Consider the following 22,605-nt stretch of genomic DNA (forward strand, 5'->3'; position numbering starts at 1 on the left):
ACCCTAGTTGTATGCCCATTGAGAGATTATGCCTCCTCCTCACCTTTTCGGAGTCTCCAAGCCCCTCCATGTCCAACAGCAGAAGGCAAATCTCCTTGTCCACTGGGTGAGGAACTGGCCAGGCCCAGATGCCTTTGGTCTGAGACTGCATCGTGTGCCCCACAGTGAAACCTAGAAAGGGAGGTGGGGGTGGGTGGCAGGGGGCGAAATAAAAATCCAAGACAGATGTTCTCACCCTTATCTATAAATCACCTTGATGTTCTTGCCCTACTCTTATATCTTTCTCGACGTCAATCTTTGTTGTCTGTCTCTGTGTGTTCCTCCTTCTCCTTGTGCTCAATCTGCGCCTTCGCTCGCTCTCTTCTCGCTCTCCCCCTTCACTGGAATAAACTTCCCCCTCCACGTTAAGCAGTCACCTTCGCTCACAAAGTTTCTGCTTCTCACTGAAAACTCACTTATTGTTCCCTGGCTCACCCCACAACCTCCCTTAATCTCGCAATCATAACCACCAGTACCGTTACTGGTCCCTCTTTATATTCTCATTATAAGGCTACCACTCATTAATCCCATTGATTCAATTAATTCGTCATCATTTACTGTAATCAAATTTGCTTTCACCGAAATCACGCATCACAGATTCGCCCCCATTGCTTCCTCTCATCAATTGCATTCACCTCATCTCCACCATTATATTCACATACACACGTTGTTATACCATTAATTATTTGTTAAGCTATATAATATAAGATTTTAAAGTTGTACTGTGTGCTGTTGAGCATGATTCTCAAGTGAGTCTATGGGTCTCCGTATTAATCTATGGGTCTTCTATGTCAGCCTTTACGTCTCTATTTCTGGCTATTGAACTCTGTGCAATTCTGCACGATTTGTTTATTATGCGTAAACTTATAATTATTATTAGTCTCTGTGTGAGTCTGTGGGTCTTTGTATGAGTCTGTGCCTCTGTGGGTCGAACAGCGAGTCTGCAGATCTTCAGGTGTCGGTAACATCTTCAGTAACTGAATTGAGCATCACACATTTGCCCAACATTTATGATGTCTTGGCTTCTGATGTTGGCAATTGCTGATGCTGAATGGTCTCAGTAATCAATTACAACCTAAAAATCAAAGAACTATACAACTGCATGCATCCTCACAGTCATGTGAACGCTTGACAACTTTACTACCCCAACACCAGCAATCTCGATACTGTAGCCTTGATTGTCATCACAGTAATCGCCCTACTGTATCTTTCAACACGGTTACCAAACTTTATTGGTGTTGGTGATGTTGTTGCTGTCTGATATCCAACATTGTATTTCGGTTGTGGTATTGGCATCATGGTGTAATGTGAGGTTACACCTGGATGATTAATTGGTTACACCTGGATGATAATTATTGACTCTGCCGGCCTCAGCCCACAACCAATGGGGAGTCGAGCTAGGGGCGCGGCCCTGATGTAATGCGAAGGTTACACCTGGAAGAGGATGATTGGCTCTGCTAGCTTCAGCCGCAACCAATGGGGAGGCGAGTTAGGGGCGTGGCCCTGGGGCTGTAGAATGGGCTCTGGAAGGTTCCAGGGAGGTGGCCGAGAGCTGGAAGGAACGAAGGTGGAAGCCACGGGGGTGCGGAGGTCCGGAGCGTGCCACGTGGCGGGCCGCGGCAGTCTCTCTCTCCCTTGTCTCTCTCTCCCTCTCACACTGTCTACCAACAGCGTGAAGGAGCCATAGCGCAGAAGAACAAGTATAGTGAGAAGCTGTGAAAGAAACTTAATAAAGAATACTGAATTCCATAAGTTGTCTCAACGACCTTTATTACAATGGCACGAGACGAATAATCCATAATAGGAGTTTTTCTAGGGTTAGATCACGTAAATATAAATGTCTTCAAACTGATCACCACCACCCGAAACAGCCAATCAGTAAGGTGTGGTCACGTAAACAACACGTGGCCAATTCGTTTACGAGTTCAGCACTAACCAGTTATTATAGTGTAGCGTATAGTAGTATATAGTGTAGTGTATAGTAGTCTATAGTGTAGTATAACTAGGTCAGCACTAACTAGTTATTATAGTGTAGCGTATAGTAGTATATAGTGTAGTGTATAGTAGTCTATAGTGTAGTATAACTAGTTCAGCACTAACTAGTTATCATAGTGTAGAGTATCGTAGTGTATGGTGTAGTATAGAGTGTAGTGTATAGTAGTATATAGTGTAGTATACTAATTCAGCACTAAGCAGTTGTGTGTTGGTGAGTTAACTCTCTACAACATTAACAATTCGAGAACTGTGACGTTTCGACGAATCCATTTGCAAATTCCACGGAGAATGTAAGGCAGATGTTACAGAATCACCTCTGAGATCCTGCAAGTGACCTCTGCTCCACAGAGAAGAGGGAAGTATTGTCCCACCCTCTCTGCCATATGAGATTAATGTTCATGGCATGACAATTCAATCATATTTAATCCTCAGAGCATACATTTGGCCAACATGTGATATGTGTGTGTATATGTGTGTGTAGTCATTGAGACAAAAACAACCCCCTACCTCCTCGCGGTGCCGGATGGGCAACACTGTCATGGACAGTGCTGTGGGGGGAGGGCCAATGCCCATGGGCCTCTCCTCTCATGGCGTCTGTGACCACCACAGTGGCTAAACGGGGGCTCTGGACGGGTGCGAGGGGCTGGTAACCCCTCCATCTTCAATTAATTACCACGAAACTACGAATTAAACATAAATATGTAACCAATAAGTTTGTGCCGGAGGCCCCGGGGGGACAGGCGTCTATGACGTCTCCTGGCCAAACCCCAATTGGCAGAGCCAGGAGATTAAATCTTCACCCTCGGGGCTCCTCCAGAAATAATGAAAAGCCACTGCGGATGGCCACGTGGAATGTTTGAATGCTCACTGCAGAGGAGAGGCTGCCACTCCTTTGTCGGGAGCTGGACCGGTACCGCCTGGATCTCTGTGGCATTCAGGAGGTCCGATGGACCGGTTCTGGCTCCTGCCACCATGAGGGGTGGACAGTCCTCTAATCGGGGCAGGAGACTGCCGAACAACAGGGTGTGGCTCTTCTTCTGAACAAAATAATGAAGGGGGTGTGGGAGCGTGGCGGTGAGGTGTAGGAAGCTGTAAGCCCCAGGATACTCTGGACTCGCCTTCCCATCATCCGGAGGTAAGGAGTGGTGGTCGTGGTTACTTATGCCCCCACCGAAAACGAACATCCGTGGAGGGATGCAGGCAAAGCCGATGAGTCAGATGCCTTCTATGACCTCCTGTCACAGGTGCTGGCTAAAGTGGCCACTCGGGACAGAGTCATCTTGTTGGGTGACTTCAATTCCCGAGTTGGTCATGATGCTGGCACCTGGTCTGGAGTGATTGGAAGGCATGGGCCAGATCAGCTCAATAATAACGATAGGAGGCTGCTAAATTTTTGTGCAGCCCATGGGCTTGTAATTACCAACACGCTCTTCTGGCATCGGCGCATCCACACAACATCATGGATGCATGCCGGGTCCAAGCAAGAACATCTGCTGGACTACATAGTGACAAACCAGCAGGTGTGAGCCCATGTCCTTGACACCAGGACCTACCGTGGAGCTGATCTGCCCTCTGACCATCGACTAGTCATCTGTAAGATGCGCCTGCCATTCTTCAACTCCGGTGGTGGGTGTACACCCAGGACCCCATTCCAACCTAAAGTGGCCTGGTCTCAGTTAGCTGATGAAAGTTGCAAGCGAGAATTTCATCATCACTTGCAGCTGGGGTTGGCATCGTCCCCCACTCCTCCTGATGTCGAGGGTAAATGGGCGAGGTTTAGGACGTGACTCATGCAGCTGCAATGGCTGCTTTGGGTACGCGGTCCAGACCTACCCAGAAACTCTGGCTGACAGAGGAGGTGTACAGGATAGTTGAGAAAAAGCGACAGGCCCACTCTCATCGGCTACAGCATCCCACGTCAGAGAATGAGGAGGCTTACCGCAGCCTTCGCTAGGAGGTTCAGAGAGCCGTAAGGCGCTGCAAAGATGGGTGGTGGTCGCGGGTTGATGAGGAGATGGAGTCTGCCTCAGTGGTCCGCGATCATAAATGACTATTTAACTCCATCAAAAAAGTAACCTGCAGCGCCACACCTATTACCATCATTAGGGGAAAAAACGGTGATCCAATCTCCGACGCCCAGGAACAGGTTTGCAGATTTGCTGATCATTTCTGTGAAGTCCTGGGGGAGGGGAAATCCCTCAGCCAGGAAAACATCATGGCCCAAAGTGGGGATAACCCTGCTGAAGCTGCGGTGCCTCAAGTCTTGGAAGAAGTCACCCCCTGTGAGTGGCTGGCTGAGGTGCCATCTGTTGAGGAAGTACTGAAGGCGATCCGGAGTCTGAAACCAGGAAAGGCACCGGGCAGAGATGATCTCCCAAGCGAAATGCTGAGGGAGGGTGGCGTTTGTGCACAGACTGCCCTATATGACATGATAACAACAGTCTGGACCACTGGACGGGTTCCGCAGGATTGGAAGGATGCCCTGGTGGTCCCCGTCTTTAAGAAGGGGGACCACACAGACTGTAACAACTACAGGAGCATCTCACTCCTCAGTGTACTGGGAAAGGTCCTGGCAAGGATTATTCAACATCGCCTTGCTAGGCACGCTGAGGAGAGGCTTGCGGAGCCCCAATGCAGTTTCAGGAAAGGGCGGTCCTACACAGATGCCATATTTTCTGTCTGTCTGCTACAGCAGGGGTGTAGGGAATTCCAACAAGACCTACATCTCTGCTTTATTGACCTGGTCAAGGCCTATGATACCATCAGTAGGCCTGGGCTCTGGGTTGTTCTTCGTGCTTTCGGAGTCCCTGACCCTCTGCTCACAATCATTAAGGACCTTCATGATGGTGAGCGGGCCCGGGTAAAACTACGTGGCCGAGAGTCAGAGCCTTTCCCTGAAAACCTTGGGGTGCGACAGGGATGTCCTCTGGCTCCCACATTATGTAACATCTATTTTGACTACATAGTTCGTGAAGCCTTCAATAGCTGTACCGGGGGAATTTCCATTTGGTACAGATATAATGGGAGGCTGATCGATGCCCGGGTGTGATCAAGGGATGGCTCCCTATTGGTCAACCACGTTATGTATGCCGATGATTTGGTAATAGCTGCTCATTCAGAGGAGGAGTTGGAGATGCTGCTGCTGAGACTGGAGCATGCCACTAAGAAGTGGGGCCTTACCATCAGCCCCACCAAAACTAAGCACCTGCCTGGGTATTTTGTACCATCGGACACTCCACCCCCACAACTCCCAATCGGTGATGGGGCAGTAGTGGAGAAAGTGGGAGAGTTTCCCATACCTTGGGCAGTGTGCTTATGACCGGCTCCAGTTTAACAGCAGAGGTCTCACCCCGAATCAGTCGAGCGGCAATATCTTTTCATCGGTTGCGTAACGCTGTGTGGAAGCTACCTGGTCTGTCGCTCCGCACGAAGCTTCAGGTCTTCTCGGCCACAATCATTCCTCCCTTCTCTACGCTTGCGAAACGTGGACCCCCCTAATGGAGCATCTTCGCCGGTTGGAAACATTTAGGCTGGCCTGCCTATGATCCATCCTGGGTTTAACCAGGCTGGATTGTGTGAGAAGCTCACAAATCATTGAAAGATCTGGGCAAAGTCCCATCAATGAGCGCCTCCGGCAGGCAAGGCTGCGTTGGCTGGGTCATGTAGATCGCATGCCCAGCCACCGCATGCCTAAACAGCTTTTGTTCGTCTTCTTGGTTCTTTCGGTAAAGTCACGTAGAAGGGAAGTAATAAAATAATAAAAATAAAACATAATAAAACAATTCTCACGACGTTTCGGCCACAACGCAAGCAGCCGTCCTCAGGTGAAAACCAGGTCCGTCGAGGCGACAGAGTCTGAATGAAACAGCACACGAGCTTGGAGCATATATATAAGCTGGGCGCATTGACAAAGGAATTTGCATATCAAAAGGAATTTAGCATATTTATGGGAAATGCAGGAATGTGATTAGTCCTGCATATGCATGTGCATTATGCAGGATTAACAGCATCAAAGGGAGCTGCAGTTACTGCTGCTGCTGAAATTACTGCTGCTGCTGCAGTTTCTGCTGCTGCAGTTGCTGCTGCTGCAGTTGCTGCTGCTGCACTTGCTGCTGCTGCTGTACTTGCTGCTGCTGCTGCACTTGCTGCTGCTGCACTTGCTGCTGCTGCTGCACTTGCTGCTGCTGCAGTTGCTGCCTTATCCATTTTAATATAACACTATGTATTATTCTACCCACCCTAATGTGTATCACACTGCTATATGTTTACTATACAATTACGACACCATACATTACTCTGCACACTGCACCATGCCAGTGAGTGGAACGCGGTCTGAAAGTCACCGTAAACGTGAACACAATCAGTTAAGATCCGAAATGGTTTATTACGTCCTTCCAATGATTGCTAAGCCAGAATCCATCTTCTCGGTTGAAATTGTCTCTGTGTTTGTATATGTGGATCGCCTCATGAACGAATCTCTCATGATAGCCAGATGGCTTGCAGAGAACCTCTGTCTTGGAGAAGTCAATGTCATGTGAGCCCACTGAATTGTAACAGTGATCTGCCACGGCTGAGGTGTTTGTCCTACCGTGTTTCAGGTCTGCCTTTGTTCGGCTGGATCGAGGGGGCTAAACGGGCGTGGCACGGGCTAGAGAAGAGATGGAGTGATGTGGTACAGGAGGACGTGGAGCTGAGTGGACTTGCCGATGACTGGTACCAATGGTGTCAAGATCGGCCTCTGTGGAGGAGGCTCGTGAAGGATGCTACTGGGCAGTTGGAGGCAGTCGCCCTCCAACAACAACGGAGGGCGGAGGAGCAACGCTCACAACAACGAGTGGAGCGCCGGGTGTCTAAAGCACAGCAAGTTGGCACAGTAGGGGGCACAGGTTTTGCATCAACCAGTCATATCCGTCATCTCAGTCAGTCGACCCGTGGCAACTGGGTCTGCCCCGTGACCTCCTGCCAGCGGGCGTTCGACACGTCTCATGGCCTCAAGGCAGAGGTCGCAAACGGGTTTTGTTTCCTTACCCGTACCCGGCCGCACCAGGGTCGCAAATGGGTAACCTGTACCCGTACCCGGCCAGGTACGGGTACCTGTTCCCTACCCGTAACCGTACCCTACCCGAAATGAGTGACAAACGGTTACTCATCAGTGATTCACGGCCTACCCGTACCCGTACCCGGCCGCACCAGGGTCGCAAACGGCTACCCGTACCCGGTCGGGTACAGGTATCCGGGTATCGGGTAGGGTACGGGTATCGGGTACCCGGTTGCGACCTCTGCCTCAAGGTGCATATGGCCTGGCACAAGCGTCGTGGTGACGTCAATGCCACTTAGTGGCGAATGGCGGTTGTTGTGTTGTGTAGTCATTGAATATCTGGCCTGAGCCAATTAACTAAATTCAGTTGAGAATCCAGCTTGATCACAACTCAGTGTAGGTATATTGTATCTCTACGCATGGGTATATGTGTTAGTCTATGGATCTGTGTGTCTGCTTATTTCTATGTGTTTTTGAATCTCTAAGTCCATGGGTCTGTATGTGAGCCTATACGGGTCTGTGTGAGTCTATGGACCTCCATGTGAGTATATGGGTCTCTATGACAATCACTTGACGACTGCGCTGAGACTATAAATTCATTGTATTTGAGAACACAGTTTCATGATAGGTGTCTGAGACCCAGATTCTAAACTTATTTCTCAAGAACATAATAGACCAAAGGTACCACGGCACACACCCTCCAGATGACCGACACGCACGTGTGTTGTTGTAGTGAATACCGGCTGTGATCTAAGGAGTAGAAATAACAGGAAAGAGTGCGATAAAGAAGAAATGTACAATAAACTCTCGATTATCCGTATGCAGTTTATCCGATTTGTGGATTAATCCGTGTACCTGAGATTTTGACATAAATTCATGACTTATGGAGTTTCTCATCAGCCCAAAATTAATCATCTAAAAACAGTGATACACTATTATTCTTGGAAATGTTTATTTCAAGTCACGTGATTAAACTGATCAAATATGTCCTCCGGTTAGTCCGAAATCCACGTGATCGCCTCTACACTACAGTAGTTGCATATCTTAAAAACAGTGGGTGGAGATTGATTGATGTTGATTGGCATGGCTCTGTTATCCACTTCGTGAGTCTTCTGCGCGGGAGCAGGAAAGTGTTATTATTACTGAGCACGTGAATCGATCGGTCGATCATTGGTATTCATTCCAAATCGAAAGATTAGCAATGGAATCGTAAGCTGTGCTGCAATTTGAATGATTTATCCGATTATTTATTTTTATGAGTTTTACTTTATGGAAAATGTATGTTTTGGGATTTTCAGCGAGTTTGAAATATCCGCAGCCGTCTCCCTGTGTCATTTGTGCAGATAATTGAGTCTACTGTATTTACAAAGGAAAGCATTTGGCAGGCAAACACATTTGAAAATGTCTCCCTTCTACATACAGTACTGCCGGAGCAGTTCCTAACATAAGTGTAATAATTCAAACCTTTGGACGTGGGCCCTTGCAGGTCGCTCCTGTGCGCTTTGTCAGATCTGAAAAGAGGAAGAAAAATCACGTGCCTACTCATGCTTTCTGTAACGCTTTCAATATATGTATGTCCTTGGAAAGCTATACATGTGTATTACTAGCTTTACTACCGGGCTTCGCCCGGGGCTTGGATTAACCACGCCCGGCCGCCTTTGTCTCTCCAGTGGCGATGTTCACACACCACACCAGTTACTCGTTTAAGGCTGAGTCGACCTAGGGGAGGCCCAGGAGTGGTAAAAAAATCGTCACCGGTGGTGGCCGTGAGCGGGAATCGGTGCGCACCAGACACCCGGCAAGGCCTGTCACCTCATGCATCACCATCGCCGCGCGGTCCGTGTGTCGTTAACAACAAGGTGCCTCCGATTGACCCGTGTCGCTCGCTGACGCAATGGCGCCGATTGGCACGGAGGGTAGTTGCGGCCGCTACGGGGTCGTCCACGGTACCGGGTTCTATTCAGGGGGTCGAGGTGCGTATTTTGGTGGACTCCGGTGCGTCCGCAACCATTATTTCGGATGTCATTTTCCATCTTTTGGGCATTCCGCCAGGGAGAGTCCGAGCGGTTTATGATTCATGCATAGCGGCGAACGGGAGAAGTATGGGCATTGTGGGCCAGGTGGACGCCAACATATCCATTGGGGGGGTGTCGGCTTCAGGGACCATGCTGATCTCTAGGTCCCTCGTGGTACCCTGTTTGTTGGGGACTGATTTCCTGGCAAAAATGCCCATTCAAATAAGGATTGATCAAAACTGCATTGAATTACCAGCGGGGCGGAAAATTTCATTCCTACCGTCGCCATGGGGCCGGCCTGCCCCTGTTTGCCAGGTGCAGGCGCTGTCCGAGGTATCTGTTGACATTCCACCTGGTTCGCAGATGCTTATCCCGTTGAGATATCGGAAGCCAGTACCTGGCGTTGAGGGAGCGGCGGGGGTTCTGTTATCGCCGTCCACGGCTATAACGGGCGGCTCGGCGCTGGTTGGGGCACAAACAATTGTCCGGCCGGGCCAGCAACCGTTCTTATAGGTGCTAAATGGGAGTGCAGAGAATGTCAGTGTCCCGGCCGGAACGGTTGTGGCTCACGCCACGACCGCGTTCACGACCCATGACAACCGGGTCCGCCGGGACATGGTAGGGGGGGTTTCGGGGCCAACGGGGCAGGATGACCGTTGGGTTGCCGAGTTATGCGGGGAAAATTCATCCCTGACCAGAGAGCAACGGTCCGCGCTTCGCGCGCTGTTGCTAAGTTATTCCGACGTGTTCAGCTCGGATGATTTTGACTTGGGACGCACCTCCCTGCTTTCCCACCACATTGATATGGGGGATGCCGCTCCGATTAGGTTGAACTCGCATCGGTTGAGCCCGACGGAGCGGGATCAGGTTCACGGTGCAATGGAGGACATGCTAGCCGCTGACATTATATCCCCGTCTAACAGTCCATGGGGCGCGCCGGTAGTCCTTGTGAAGAAGAAGGATGGGAAACTGCGATTTTACGTCGATTTTCGGAAATTGAATAAGGTGTCTGTCGCAGACGCGTACCCACTTCCGCGTATGGATGATTCCCTCGATGCCTTGTCTGGGGCGAAGTTTTTTTCAACATTGGATCTCTCTTCGGGATTCTGGCAGCTTCCCCTTGACGAGTCCTCGAGAGAAAAGACGGCTTTTCGTACGCCGCAGGGACTCTTTCAGTTTAATTGCCTTCTGATGGGCTTGAATGCGGCTCCCGCCACTTTTCAGCGGTTGATGGAGCTGGTGTTAACGGGTCTGCAGTGGGAGACATGTTTGATTTATTTACACGATGTCATCGTCTTTAGCCGCACATTTGACGAACATTTGCAGAGATTGGAGACGGTTTTTGCTAGGATGCACTCCGCAAATTTGAAATTCAAACCGAAAAAGTGTCACCTACTGCAACGATCCGTGCGTTATTTGGGACACATAGTCAGTGCGGACAGGGTGGCCACGGACCCGGAGAAGACGGCGTGCGTCCGCAACTGGCCAACCCCGGCCTCGTTTGGGGACATACGTCGCTTCCTGGGGTTCGCCTCATACTATCGCAGGTTCGTCCCGAACTTTGCTATGATCGCTAGGCCCTTGCACCTCCTTACGGGTAAGGGTCGGAGGTTCAGTTGGGGTCCGCCGGAGGAAGCGGCGTTTCAGGGCCTACGCGATCGGTTGGCGACGGCGCCGACATTGGACTATCCGGATTTTGTTCGACCTTTTATTCTGGATATGGACGCTAGTGACACTGGGATTGGGGCCGTTTTGTCACAGTCCAAGGGCGGCGTAGAACGCGTGGTAGCCTATGGTAGCCGTGTACTGTCCCCGGCAAAAACCCGCTACTGCGTTACTCGCCGCGAATTATTGGCTATTGTCTATTTTCTCCGCCAATATCGGCCGTATCTTTACGGCCGGTCATTTATTGTGCGCACGGACCATGCGGCTCTGCAATATGCCCTGAGGGTTGACCAACCATCTGGCCAACTGGCACGATGGTTGGAGACCCTGCAGGAATTTTCCTTCGACATACAATATCGGAAGGGGTCGCGTCACGCGAATGCGGACGCACTCTCCAGATTACCGCAGGGGTCCCCTTGCGCTTGCGCGTCGGGTACGAATAGGTGTACGCCGGTTCAGCTACCCCCTCGGCCTGTCGTGTCAGCTGTCGAGGTGCCTGGGGCTCCGGTGTGCCCAGGACCGGCCGATGGGGTTCTGAACCTACCGCGCTCGGTATGGATTCGCGAACAATTGCTTGACGACTCGTTGGGGGCTTCACGGAGTCGGGCTGCGAAAGGAGCGGGGAGATTGCTGTCCGGTGGGACGCCGGGGGCCGCTCTCCGGGATGGGTTGCTCATGTGGAGAGAGGGATTGCATGACCGCTGGCGTCTGGTAGTACCGTCGTCGCTACGGTACGAATTGATTCGGACTTTGCACGGCGACACTTTATTACATCTCGGGGTGCAGAAGACTTTGTTAACATTGCAGTGAGACTACTTCTGGCACGGCATGACGACGGATGTCGTAGGACACATTTGGGCGTGTCCCGAGTGTGCCCGGCGGAAGCCGCCTAAAAACCCTTACATGCCGCCGGTGCAGTCTATACAAGTGTCTCGAATCAACGAGTTAGTGGCGCTGGATATTTTGGGACCTTTTCCGCCATCTGCTAGGGGTAATAAATATTTGCTGGTCAGGTTGGAATATCTTTCCCGCTGGCCGATGGCTTGGCCTTTACCCGACCAGTCGGCGGCATCTATCACGGACGCCTTCCTATTTGGATATGTGATGGACAAGGGGGCGCCGGAGAGGTTGCTCACGGATCAGGGGCGAAATTTTTCTTCCAAATTGTTGGCGGAGGTGTGCGCTGCGCTGGGAACCAAGAAGGTCCGTACGTCTCCCTACCACCCGCAGACGGATGGCATGGTGGAACGCCTTAATCGGATGCTGTCGGCCATGCTATGTCACACGGTTGACGAAAAACAAGCTGATTGGGATTTGCATATACCTGGAGAACTCTCCGCGTATCGGAGAGTACTCCAGGTATACGTGGCCCCGCGGACTGATGCGTCATCCCCTGATGTTGCCTTGCCGGTGTCTGTTGCGCCCGACGCACCTCTGCCCTTGCCTGTTGACTCTGCAAGCGCGCCTGTCGTGCCGTCTACAGACTAACCAGCCGTGACGCAGGTGGATGTGGCGAATCCTGCTCTGGGTGGGCCTATCACGGCGACGGGGCCACTTGACCCCGCTGCCCCTCCAACTCCACCACAGACACGGTTGCCATAGACCCCGGACTTGGGTCTCCCTGGGGAACGGGACCTTGGCGTTGACGGGCCTCCAACAGCGGCAGGCGGTTCTACTCCCGTCGATCTTAAGACCCCGTCGCGTTCTCGGTCTGTGGGGGGACCGCCGCCCATTCGGGATGGGCCGGCGACCCGCATGCGTTCCAAATCCCTTTCCTTTCGTTGATTGTTATTGTTCTTGTTGTTCTTGTTATCGTTCTTATATTCTCCGTTGTCCAGTGATGCCAGATGGTTCCAATATTGCTCGCATTATTTTATTATAATTATTGCAGCCGAGGACGGCTGGGTTTTCATTAGGGGGGGGGGGTCGTGTAATGCGAGCAAGGATTGAGGGGGGGCGGAGTCTGGGTCACGTGGGGAGTGGGTGGAGTTAGGGTCACGTGGGTGAGAGGATTTAGGGAGAAAACCGGAAGGGGGAGTTGAGACGGAGTGAAACAAGAGGAGGCCACGCTGGGCAAGACGGAGAGAGTGGCGCGGTCGCCACGCGGTGGGAGACGTCGACACCGTCAGCCATCGGTGTCAGACGGAGAGAGCTAACGGGGCTGTGAGAGGCTAGCTGTGTACGGGGCAGCAGTGACGCTAGATAGCGGAGCAGCGGTGTGGCTGCAAGGATTACCTAACGGAGCAGCAGGGAGACTGCATATTGGAGCAGCAGGGAGACTGCATATCGGAGCAGCCGAGGCTGTGGAGAGGTCGTCGAGCGGGACGCGGGCCTGAGCGAGACGCCGTGGTATCGAGATTCTACGAACCCAATAAAGGACAACGGAGATCGACATCTGAGAGAGAGTCCTTTATTACAAGTGCATGACGCGTGTGGCGTCATCACCAAGAGAAAGGCACATCCATTTAGCACTGTTGTTTTCCACACTTTTATTTAACTTGCCCTGTTGTCTGTTCATGTTGTTTCAAGTATTTGACGCTTAATATCTTTGGATCTATGAAGCATGACGAGCTGAAATTTTGTACACAGATTATATTAAGACTAACGTTTTTCAACGCACACACTTTTATTTACACTGAAAAGTATAAAATAAATTATTTTTACCCCAGAATTAATCAAAGTTGATGTGTTAAATAAAGTGGGTGGTTTCCTTTCGATATCTGTCATTGTCTGTATGCAAGTCACCCACTTTTATTCAGCAAATCAAATTTGATGAATTCAGGGGTAAAAATAAATATTTTATACTTTTTAGTGTACATAAAAGTGTGTGGATTTAAAAACTTAGTTTAACTTCTTTTTGCCCAAACCTTTTCAAAGTTTGCTCACTTTTCTCAAGAATAAGTGGAAAAAAGCAAGACAATTTTTGTTTAACTAACGTTTTAGTTTTAATTAATTGTCTTCATGATAGCGAGCATGTTACAAACAGACAGACCGATGGACATCCATAATCTTTTAAACCTTAAGTTAGAAAGTGTAAAATAGCCATTCATAATCATCGTACGTACGTGCTCCTGTCATGTTGCTTTGGGTGACTCTCTAATGGTCCTGCAGAACACAGAGGCTAACTATTTAGCGGTGACACAATTCATCCATTCAAATTAGTAATTAAAATTAGAAATAATAATTTACTAGTTGAGGTTTTTTTTTGGAGGCATCTACTCAAGGCGCCGTACAAAGAGGGTATGGGGGGCACATTTGAGGGGAGCAGCGCGAGACGGGGAGAGGTAGGAGAGGGTGTAGCTTGGACTAGAGTGAGATGAGAGAGGTCAGAAAGTGCGTGGAGGGGAGTAGAGTGAGATGAGAGGCGATAGGGAGGAGATTTTCGTGGAGGGGAGTCGAGTGAGATGAGAGGTAGGAGAGGCAGGAGAGTGCGTGGAGTGGAGTAAAGTGAGATGAGAGGGGAGAGGTATGAGAGTGTTTAGCTTGGAGTAGAGTGGGATGAGAGGGAACGTATGAGAGTGGCTGAAGGTGAGTAGAGTGAGATGAGGTAAGCAGTGGCTACTCCTGGGAGCATCTTGAAGCTGTTTATGGAAATCGTATCATCTCCAGTCGATTATTCGGCAGCTTTGTGGGGTAGGGAGCACCGGTTTTTCAAAAACGCCAGATAATCACGAATCATTATTAAAAATAGTTGATTTTGCACATGATTGCATTACATTATGTGTATAGTTGTTGTGTTTACGTGTTTAGTGCCTTAAATTTGTTTTAATGTATGAAATTGGTATGAATACACTTACAAATAGACGAAATACATATCTTACCTTAAAATTACCGTATTTACTGTACCGGACTAGCCACTCCAATCTCGAAGACTCTGTATGGGGTGATGTATGTAGTACTCCTACACTGCTCTTTCAACACAAACATGTGTTTGACGATCGCCGGACTAATGCAGCCTTTCGACCGGTGCTCTGGCGAACTCCGAATCACACAACGCACCTTTCACCGGATCGCATTGTGTATCTATTCTATTTTTTTTTATTAACTGCAGTTATTAGTCATGAAAATGTATATATGTGCAGTATTTTAATTGTTTAAGTCGTATCTAGTGTATTATGTACTTTATGTAATATTTGACACTGAAATCAAGCAAAGGTACTGTTTTTTGTCTCGCACATGGTGCCAATCGCCAGACTGGTTACTGCAGCCTTTGGTGCAGTTTTTCCGGTTTTGCCATATCGGCCGGGGTTCGCCGGATAATGTTGGAAGCCAGATAATCGCGCGCCGAATAATCGATGATCATCTGGATATGCATCCCGACTTGTTCATTACATATCACATAAGCGGCATGGCTGGGCTTCTGCAGTGGAAAGAAACCAATCTGAGCCCTCCTGAGCTGCACTGGGCAGGCTTGACAGGGCCTCACTGTGGCTCGGTTGTGCAGTAAAATGAGAGAGAAAAGTAAACCTACCTTCACATCTCGGCTGTGATTTAGTGGGTTTCTCTGAAGATGAGTGCTCTTTCCTGGGAATAAAAACACCACCACGCACGCACGCACGCTTCCTTCATTATTTACACATACATTGCACAGGTGACAATAAATATGCTGACGCACAGCTTGATGCGTTTGTAGTTACACGACCCTTCGTAGCTGTGTCCCAAAGAAAAAGAACATCAGCCGTCCATCACACCATTCGTAGAAAGTTGTGGTCCTTAGTTAAAGACGGGGATTTCACAGAATATGAAGGTCTCTACCAGCAAATCGGTTGTTAATGTTGACCGCATTGGCGTTCGAAATCTTGATTCGAGAGCTGTTCAATAAAGTGGAGGGAATGTTTTAAGTTATCTTGTTGATCAATCGTTTAAGCTTGGTGAAGATATTATGGAATAACTGAGCGGTGGTTTTCGTGGAACTCCAGGCTACAGTACACTGCAACTTTGCAGTGCTTTTAAATCTGCAGTCAATAAGTCCGTGGTAAAAACAAATTCTGATCATCGTTTTAAATGAAGGAATACCTGTGAATGTCGTGGCGCTGGAACCACTTGCCACTTATTCTGAGCACATTTCCTGTACCCAGAAAGAAATGAGGCTTTCTGAGTTGTCATTGGGAATGCCACACTGCCATGTAGGCCAATCACGATTGCCAGGCCATCTCTGTACATTCTAGAGACAGCATTAAAATCTATGATTGCACAGGGCAATGTCCAGTGGTGTTGACAGGTTCAGCGTTATGTCCCACGTACTAGTAGAAATAATCGTTAGGTTGTCAGATGCTCCGTTGGTTGGCACATATTGCCTGGACAGTTTAAAATGCTATTGTTAAATGACAAAGCAGTGAATCATCTTGCCCAGTCGACATCACTGATACGCTGCATCCATATGTCCCCTCAAGGTCTCTCCGATCTAGGGATACAGATCTTCTCTGCATTTCCAGGACCAGGCTTTGGTCTACGGGTGACCACGATTTCCCCCGTGTAGTTCCGAGGCTATGGATCGCTTCCACGAGATATCAGGATCTCGGAGTCTGGGGTCATTAAAAAAATGCATCTTAAAACCTATGTATATGCTTCCACTTATTGAACTTTTAGTTAATTTAGTAAATGGATTCTTAAAATGTATTCATAATATATATTTATTATGCTGAGTGTCTGCTGCTGCTGCTGTGTCTTGCGCAGCACTTGGAGATCCTTGATGAAAAGCGCTATATAAACGGGATTATTATTATTAAATAGCATCTAGTTTCCTCCCTGAACCATCATAACATCTTTCTTAAAAAATGTTCCTGAAGCAGAATATTAGTGCTGGATACAGCCACGTTGGAAAATGTGATTTTGAAAAAATCCGGCGGTTTTTTTTTATCTGGTGCCCCTTCCCCACCAAAGCCGCTGGATAATCGATGATCGACTGTCCTTACACTGCAACCGGGAGTCCCTTAATGTCGAGTTTGAGGATACTCGTTCTAGGACCTTTTGTCACATGCCTTTGCCCTGAAGAACGCCGTTACAGTAGCCTAAGTTGTTGATCTGAAGACCGAGATATCGTCTATTGATATTCGGTCGCCAGGTTGATGGCATCGGTCACGATTTCTCACTTAACAGAGGGGGACGTGTGAAGGCTGCCTGACTTCTTCCATTTCGCCGAGTGGAGTGATGATGCCGTTTTTGCATTGTTCTGAAGATGTTGCATCCGTCAATTCAAATGTCAGTCGAGAATGTTTGAGAAGAGTCATGTTTCAGAAATGCATACAAAGTCGGGGTTAAGAGTATATATTATTTGAGTCAGTAAATTTTAGGTTTCACACTGTTCACATGTATATGCAATGTCCGACCTATTTATTTTCAGTAAACTTATAAGTGGCATAGAAATTCAGTTTAACACCTAGGCTTTCGCGACCAATATCATCCATAATAGAGTTTTTTTGGGTTAGATCGTGTAAATATTAGTTGTTAAACCTACCACCACCCGACACAGCCAACTAGTAAGGTTGTCACGTAAAAAGAACATGCCAATTCGTCCCTAGTGCAGAACACCGGTTTGTTGGAGAGCCAAGCCACAACATTTACAATCGGAGTACAGCGTTTCGCCACTTATTACAACTAGCTTTATCAGATGACAGCCCGATTAGACAATTCTCCAACACATTGGCGTGCTGTACTCGTGACAAATTGGTATGTTGTGTTTATGTGACAGCCCTTACTAGTTGGCTGTGTCGGGTGGTGGCAGGTTTAACGACACATTTAAATATTTATGCGATCTAACCCCAAAAAAAAGTCTTCATGGCATAGATATTGAAAAACATTAATGTGGTTTTTCGGCCTGGTTTTGTTTCCATTGCACACATGAAAAAGAGGATAAAGATCAAATTTAGGGTGTATTCAGCCCTGAAGATTGACGAAAATAATGGATTGTTTAATCCTGAAAGACTTCAGAGAGGACGCAAATTTAAATAGAGGTTTGTAGAGAAATATAGTTTGCATCTCAACTGATTAGGCAGATTAATTGATATTGATAATAAATAGTCACCGGCTGAATGAAGACAAACAAAGCATACGAAATCTTTCATATTAAACTATATAGAAGCAAGGGTATTTGATGTTGAAATATGCTATATATAGTCTGTACTATATTTTTAGTCGTTATTCAGTCGATTTGTAGTATGTGGAGGTGAGTGAGTGGTGGTGTATAGGGAGAGTGGCGCTAGTGGTGTCTGTGTATCTGCATCTGAGTATATGCGTCTCTATGGGAGTGTACAGTTCTGTATGTGAACCCATGGGTATCTACACAAGAAATTGGTGACTGGATTGCGACCATCGACTGTACTACTCTTGTGAATCCAGTTTAACCACATGCAGCTAAAACCTGAATAGAAACCCAGCATCTGAGTGGTGCTGGATCAGCATCTATGATATCTGAGTCGCACCCGGCCTACTGCTATTGAGCCATTTACAAGAGCCATTCAAACACCAGTGCATGCCTTGAGTACTGCAGAGGGCGTATTTATCCAATTCAATGTATCACTCACTCTTTAGTTTTCCAAAACTTGAATTTGTCTTTTGGCGTGTACGCATCTTCATCTGTGACAATACAGTTAATGCATAAATTAGACGTTATAAAGACGTGTCACTAGAAGTAATATTTGATTAGATATCAGAACATTCCAAGCTGTAAATAGGATACATATATCGTCATGGAATACTGTAGTGGAGTTTTGTTAAGAAAACTGGTATTCAGATGCACTGTACAATTCGATAACACTACTATACCCAGAATATGAGAAATAAGAATAGGTTTTCCCCTTTTTGGCAATAAAACAGGTGTTAAGATGTTGCAAACACCGAATAGATATATTTTGCAAGGAATCAAGTTTGCATTAATCACACGGACTTGATGTGAAAATGCAAACAAACATGCTCTGCATAGTAACGGGTTTTGGGTTAGATTGTGTAACTATAAATGTGGCGAAACCCTCCAGTTAATTAGTAAATTATTTAAAAAATCTATTATGGACAAATCATTTTCACCGCTCTTACAGCTACAGGCTTAGTGCGGCCTGTAGTTGTCAGAGCGTATTATATTGTTCAATTATAATTCCTTATAGGGGAAACACATACTAGTTAACTGATTACTAATCTAGTATATAATTATCCCCCCCCCCTCTGATCTCTACACCTGATTGGGTTCAGTGATTGGGTTCAGTTATTAATACATATTACAATTCCTCATCAAAGAAACATACCAATTAACTGATTACTAATATATTATATAATTACATTACCCTGCCTCTGATTTCTGCACCCGATTAGGTTCAGTGATGACGTCATTCTGCTGCTCTATTTAAGACTGATAATGCTGGATGTAATTACGTCGTACTCAGATGGTAAATGTTGTGGATTAACTCTAACACACAGGTTGGCTGAAGTAGTAACTATTTGGCGTTTTGTTTACGTAACAAATCCCTTACTGATTGGCCATGTCGGGTGGTGGAGGGTTTCGACACATATACTAACGCGATCTAACCCACACACCTTCATGAATAATATTGGTCGCGAAAACCTACGTGTTAAAAAAACATGCTTTGATAATATATGCATTGCCGTTGAAACTGCTTGGCCTACACCAGAGACAGCCTTCTTTATCACCAAGTCTCACCTGTGTCAGACTAGAGAACACCAAAGGTGAACAGTACAATAACAATGCACGTATCAGAGCATTTATAGCTCGGAGTGAGCAGCTATATCATGGGAACTCTTTTTTAACCAGGATAGCCTCACAATCTCCAGAATAAATGTTTTTAAAGGGATCTGCTCAGTTACAAAGCAATGGGCAATGTTGCTATGTGGGTTTTTTTACAATTTAGTAATTATATTAATGCAAATTTGACAGATTTTGACCGTAATACATGGAGAGATCGTTAATGTCTAATATAAACCAAAGGCGGAGTTTGACATTTTGGGGACGGCAGGGGCATTAATAACATTTAATATTCACTTCTTGCATTGTGTCTAATAATTTCCTTGTCTATGCAATCGCAAAACAGCCTTTTAAAACAACACGTGAGCACTCTTTTTCTTACTTTTATATTCCTCAAACAGACTGGTCACATTGTGGCAGAAGCAGAGCCCATCTTGACGAGTGAAGAAGCTTCAAAAGGGTTGGTGACGCTTCCACTGATTTGGAACTTGCACACTTTCATCCAACAAGTTCCACTGCTTGAGCCTAGATGTCAAAGGCTCGGCATTGGACTTGTTGAGACCAATATCTCTGATCAAGTCGTTGAGGTCTTTTTGGTTTGTGTAATATGGGTCTCTCTCCTCAGCTCTCTGACTTGCTGCTCGTTTCTAAAGACGGCTGCTCTCTCTCCGGAGGAGTGGGTACAGGGAGCTCATGGCAATGTGGCACCGGGGCGATGGATGAAGGAAGGTCCGGATACATGATAGCAGGTGTATTCTTGCATAGACCGCGCCTTTTGCCATCATCTGGTCCAACCCATGTGAGACTAGGCTCTAAGGAAAGCTGTCTCGGGTGTGGACCAATCAACTTCAAGGACAGTGCACATTATCAGAGTTATGTTCTTTTGTTTGTATTATGACTGCAGGTATTGCGGTCTATGCAAACATGATTCCTTGTAAAAAGGTGTCAGTTTTGTTGCCAGATAGAAGGGTAAAAAAACAATTATCAACTTCATGGCTCTTTTTTCCCCTCTGTACCATTCTACAAAAATACATTTATTTTACCCATGACTAATGTGTAAGAGATTAAATCTTGACTTTAAGCTTTCGTGACTGCAGGAATTCATATTCTTTGGGTCTTTCGGTAAAGTCACGTAGATAGGTTAAAAAACATAAATAAACAAAAAACTACGACGTTTCGATCGCAACACAAGCTATCGTCATCAGGTGGAAAAAAAGGGGGGGGGAGGCACTAAAGGCAAGCTGTTTAAAAGGTTTATAAGGGGCATAGCCCAAGCATCCTGGTATCAGAACGAAGTGGGCGGGGTACAAGTGCCCTGGGGCCAGCACAAGCGGAGATGGTTATGTAAATGTGAGATCGGAGAGCAAGAAAAGGGTAGACGCCTGAGCCGTGGAGAAATTAACAACTTGTAGTACGCACAACGCAGGGGCGACACCGCAGGGCCTGGAATTGCTCGTCCCATCTTTAGTAAAATAAAACTAACATCAGAAGATGCCAATATGGAAACATCACAGCCAGTTATGACGTGAACTGCTTGATGACATCCTTCCAATGATTGCTGGGTTTGTACCCATTCTCTCAGTTGAAATTGCGTCTGTATATATGGATGGCTTCATGAACGAATCTTTGTTAATAGCCAGTGGGCTTGCAAAGTACCTTCATCTCAGAGAAATCAATTTCGTGTGAGCCAACCGCATTAAAACAATGATCAGCTACGGCTGAAGTGTTGGTCCTCCCGTGTTTCAAATCTGCCTTATGCTCACGTACACGGTAATCATTGGAAGGATGTCATCAACCACTTTAAGTCATAACTGGCTGTGATCTTTTCATCTACTCACTTCTAAATCTTTTGTCGTAATTTTTTTATTACTTCAGAATAAATACATGTTAATTTTGATTCATGTTTTTTTTCTGACTCTATGCGAACGAAAAGACACAAATTTGCCCGTTTTCTCATTGAAAATATGTAAATTTCTAAATATCAGTGTCCTGGTCACAAAAGCAAAGTTTGTGGGGAATAATAGCTATTTTCTGTACTTTTGAGGCATAAGCAATTAGGTAATAACACACTACCCAGGAACAAAAAACCCTAAACATTGTTACACAGTGTTATCACCGCTTGCACATGAGCAGCGTCCACTCTCATCGTGCAGCAGGAGGATAGCTGTCACACTTAAACAAAAAAGTGGTTGCAATGTCTCACATCAGTTCTCTATGGAGATATCGTGGAATGGAAGAAGCGCAGTTGGGTTCGCTTTGTCCCTCACATTAGGCATGGCGGGTGCATACAATTGTAGTGACATAAGAAGGGAGGCGCTGCTGGGGGCTCGGGGATCCCAGGCGAGTCCAGACGCTTAAGCCTCTGGGCGCCAGGCGCTGGGTTCCCAGGGGGTCCAGACGCTTAAGCCTCTGGGCGCCAGGCGTTGAGTTCCCAGGCGCTTAATCCCCTGGGCGCCGCCAACGGGGGGGGGGGGGGGGGGGCTGTGTGTGCTCTGTGGGATGTCTGGTGGCGCACACGGCCCCACCCCTCGTTGGACCAGGCATAAAAGGAGAGCTCCCTGGACGATCGGGGCCCAGTTGTAACTCAAGACCCAAGACCCACGACCAGCCATCTGAAGACTCTGGGATGCTGTGAGAGCCAGTGGTGGGACTCTGGAACTCCCGACTCTACGACCTTGTGAGGGCGAGCGTAGCCAGAGTAGAGTATCTAGAGTATCTAGGCTGTGTACCTAGGCTGTAACAGAGTATCAGGACTGTTGGAGTGTTGTATTGTAATAAAGAAGTTACATCTACAAGTGTCTCCGGAACCCGTTACACAATTAATAGATATTTTTAACTTAATTTTAAACTACTGAAAATAAATTAATTAATGTGTCCGGTTTGGGGGGGGGGGGCATTTCCCCCCGTGCCCCCCTCCATCCAAACTCCCCCATGACTGTGTGTTTTGAAATAAACACAACAACCACATTAACTGGTTCAGCTATGTGGATCCACCTGCGAACGTCTGCAGCAAGAGACAGACACTAACCACTCGACCTTGTCCAATGTTAGATGCACTGGGGGGAGTGGTCATACCTTTATCAGCCTTTGGAGGACCGGGATCCCTGTTAGAAAGGAGCAAAGCAAGATGAGCAGAAAATCGCAATTCAATTCTCACTTTT

At 47.3% G+C, this 22,605-nt stretch overlaps 1 pseudogene; it reads right to left on the reverse strand.

Annotated features, from left to right (window-relative positions):
- Positions 1–22,605, reverse strand: part of LOC133361696 (guanylate-binding protein 1-like) — a 72,815-nt pseudogene that overhangs the window by 40,349 nt on the left and 9,861 nt on the right.

This window comes from Lethenteron reissneri, unplaced genomic scaffold (assembly GCF_015708825.2).
Source record: "Lethenteron reissneri isolate LAM-NWPU_2019-01 unplaced genomic scaffold, ASM1570882v1 scaffold_120, whole genome shotgun sequence".
Classification (NCBI taxonomy): Eukaryota; Metazoa; Chordata; class Hyperoartia; order Petromyzontiformes; family Petromyzontidae; genus Lethenteron; species Lethenteron reissneri.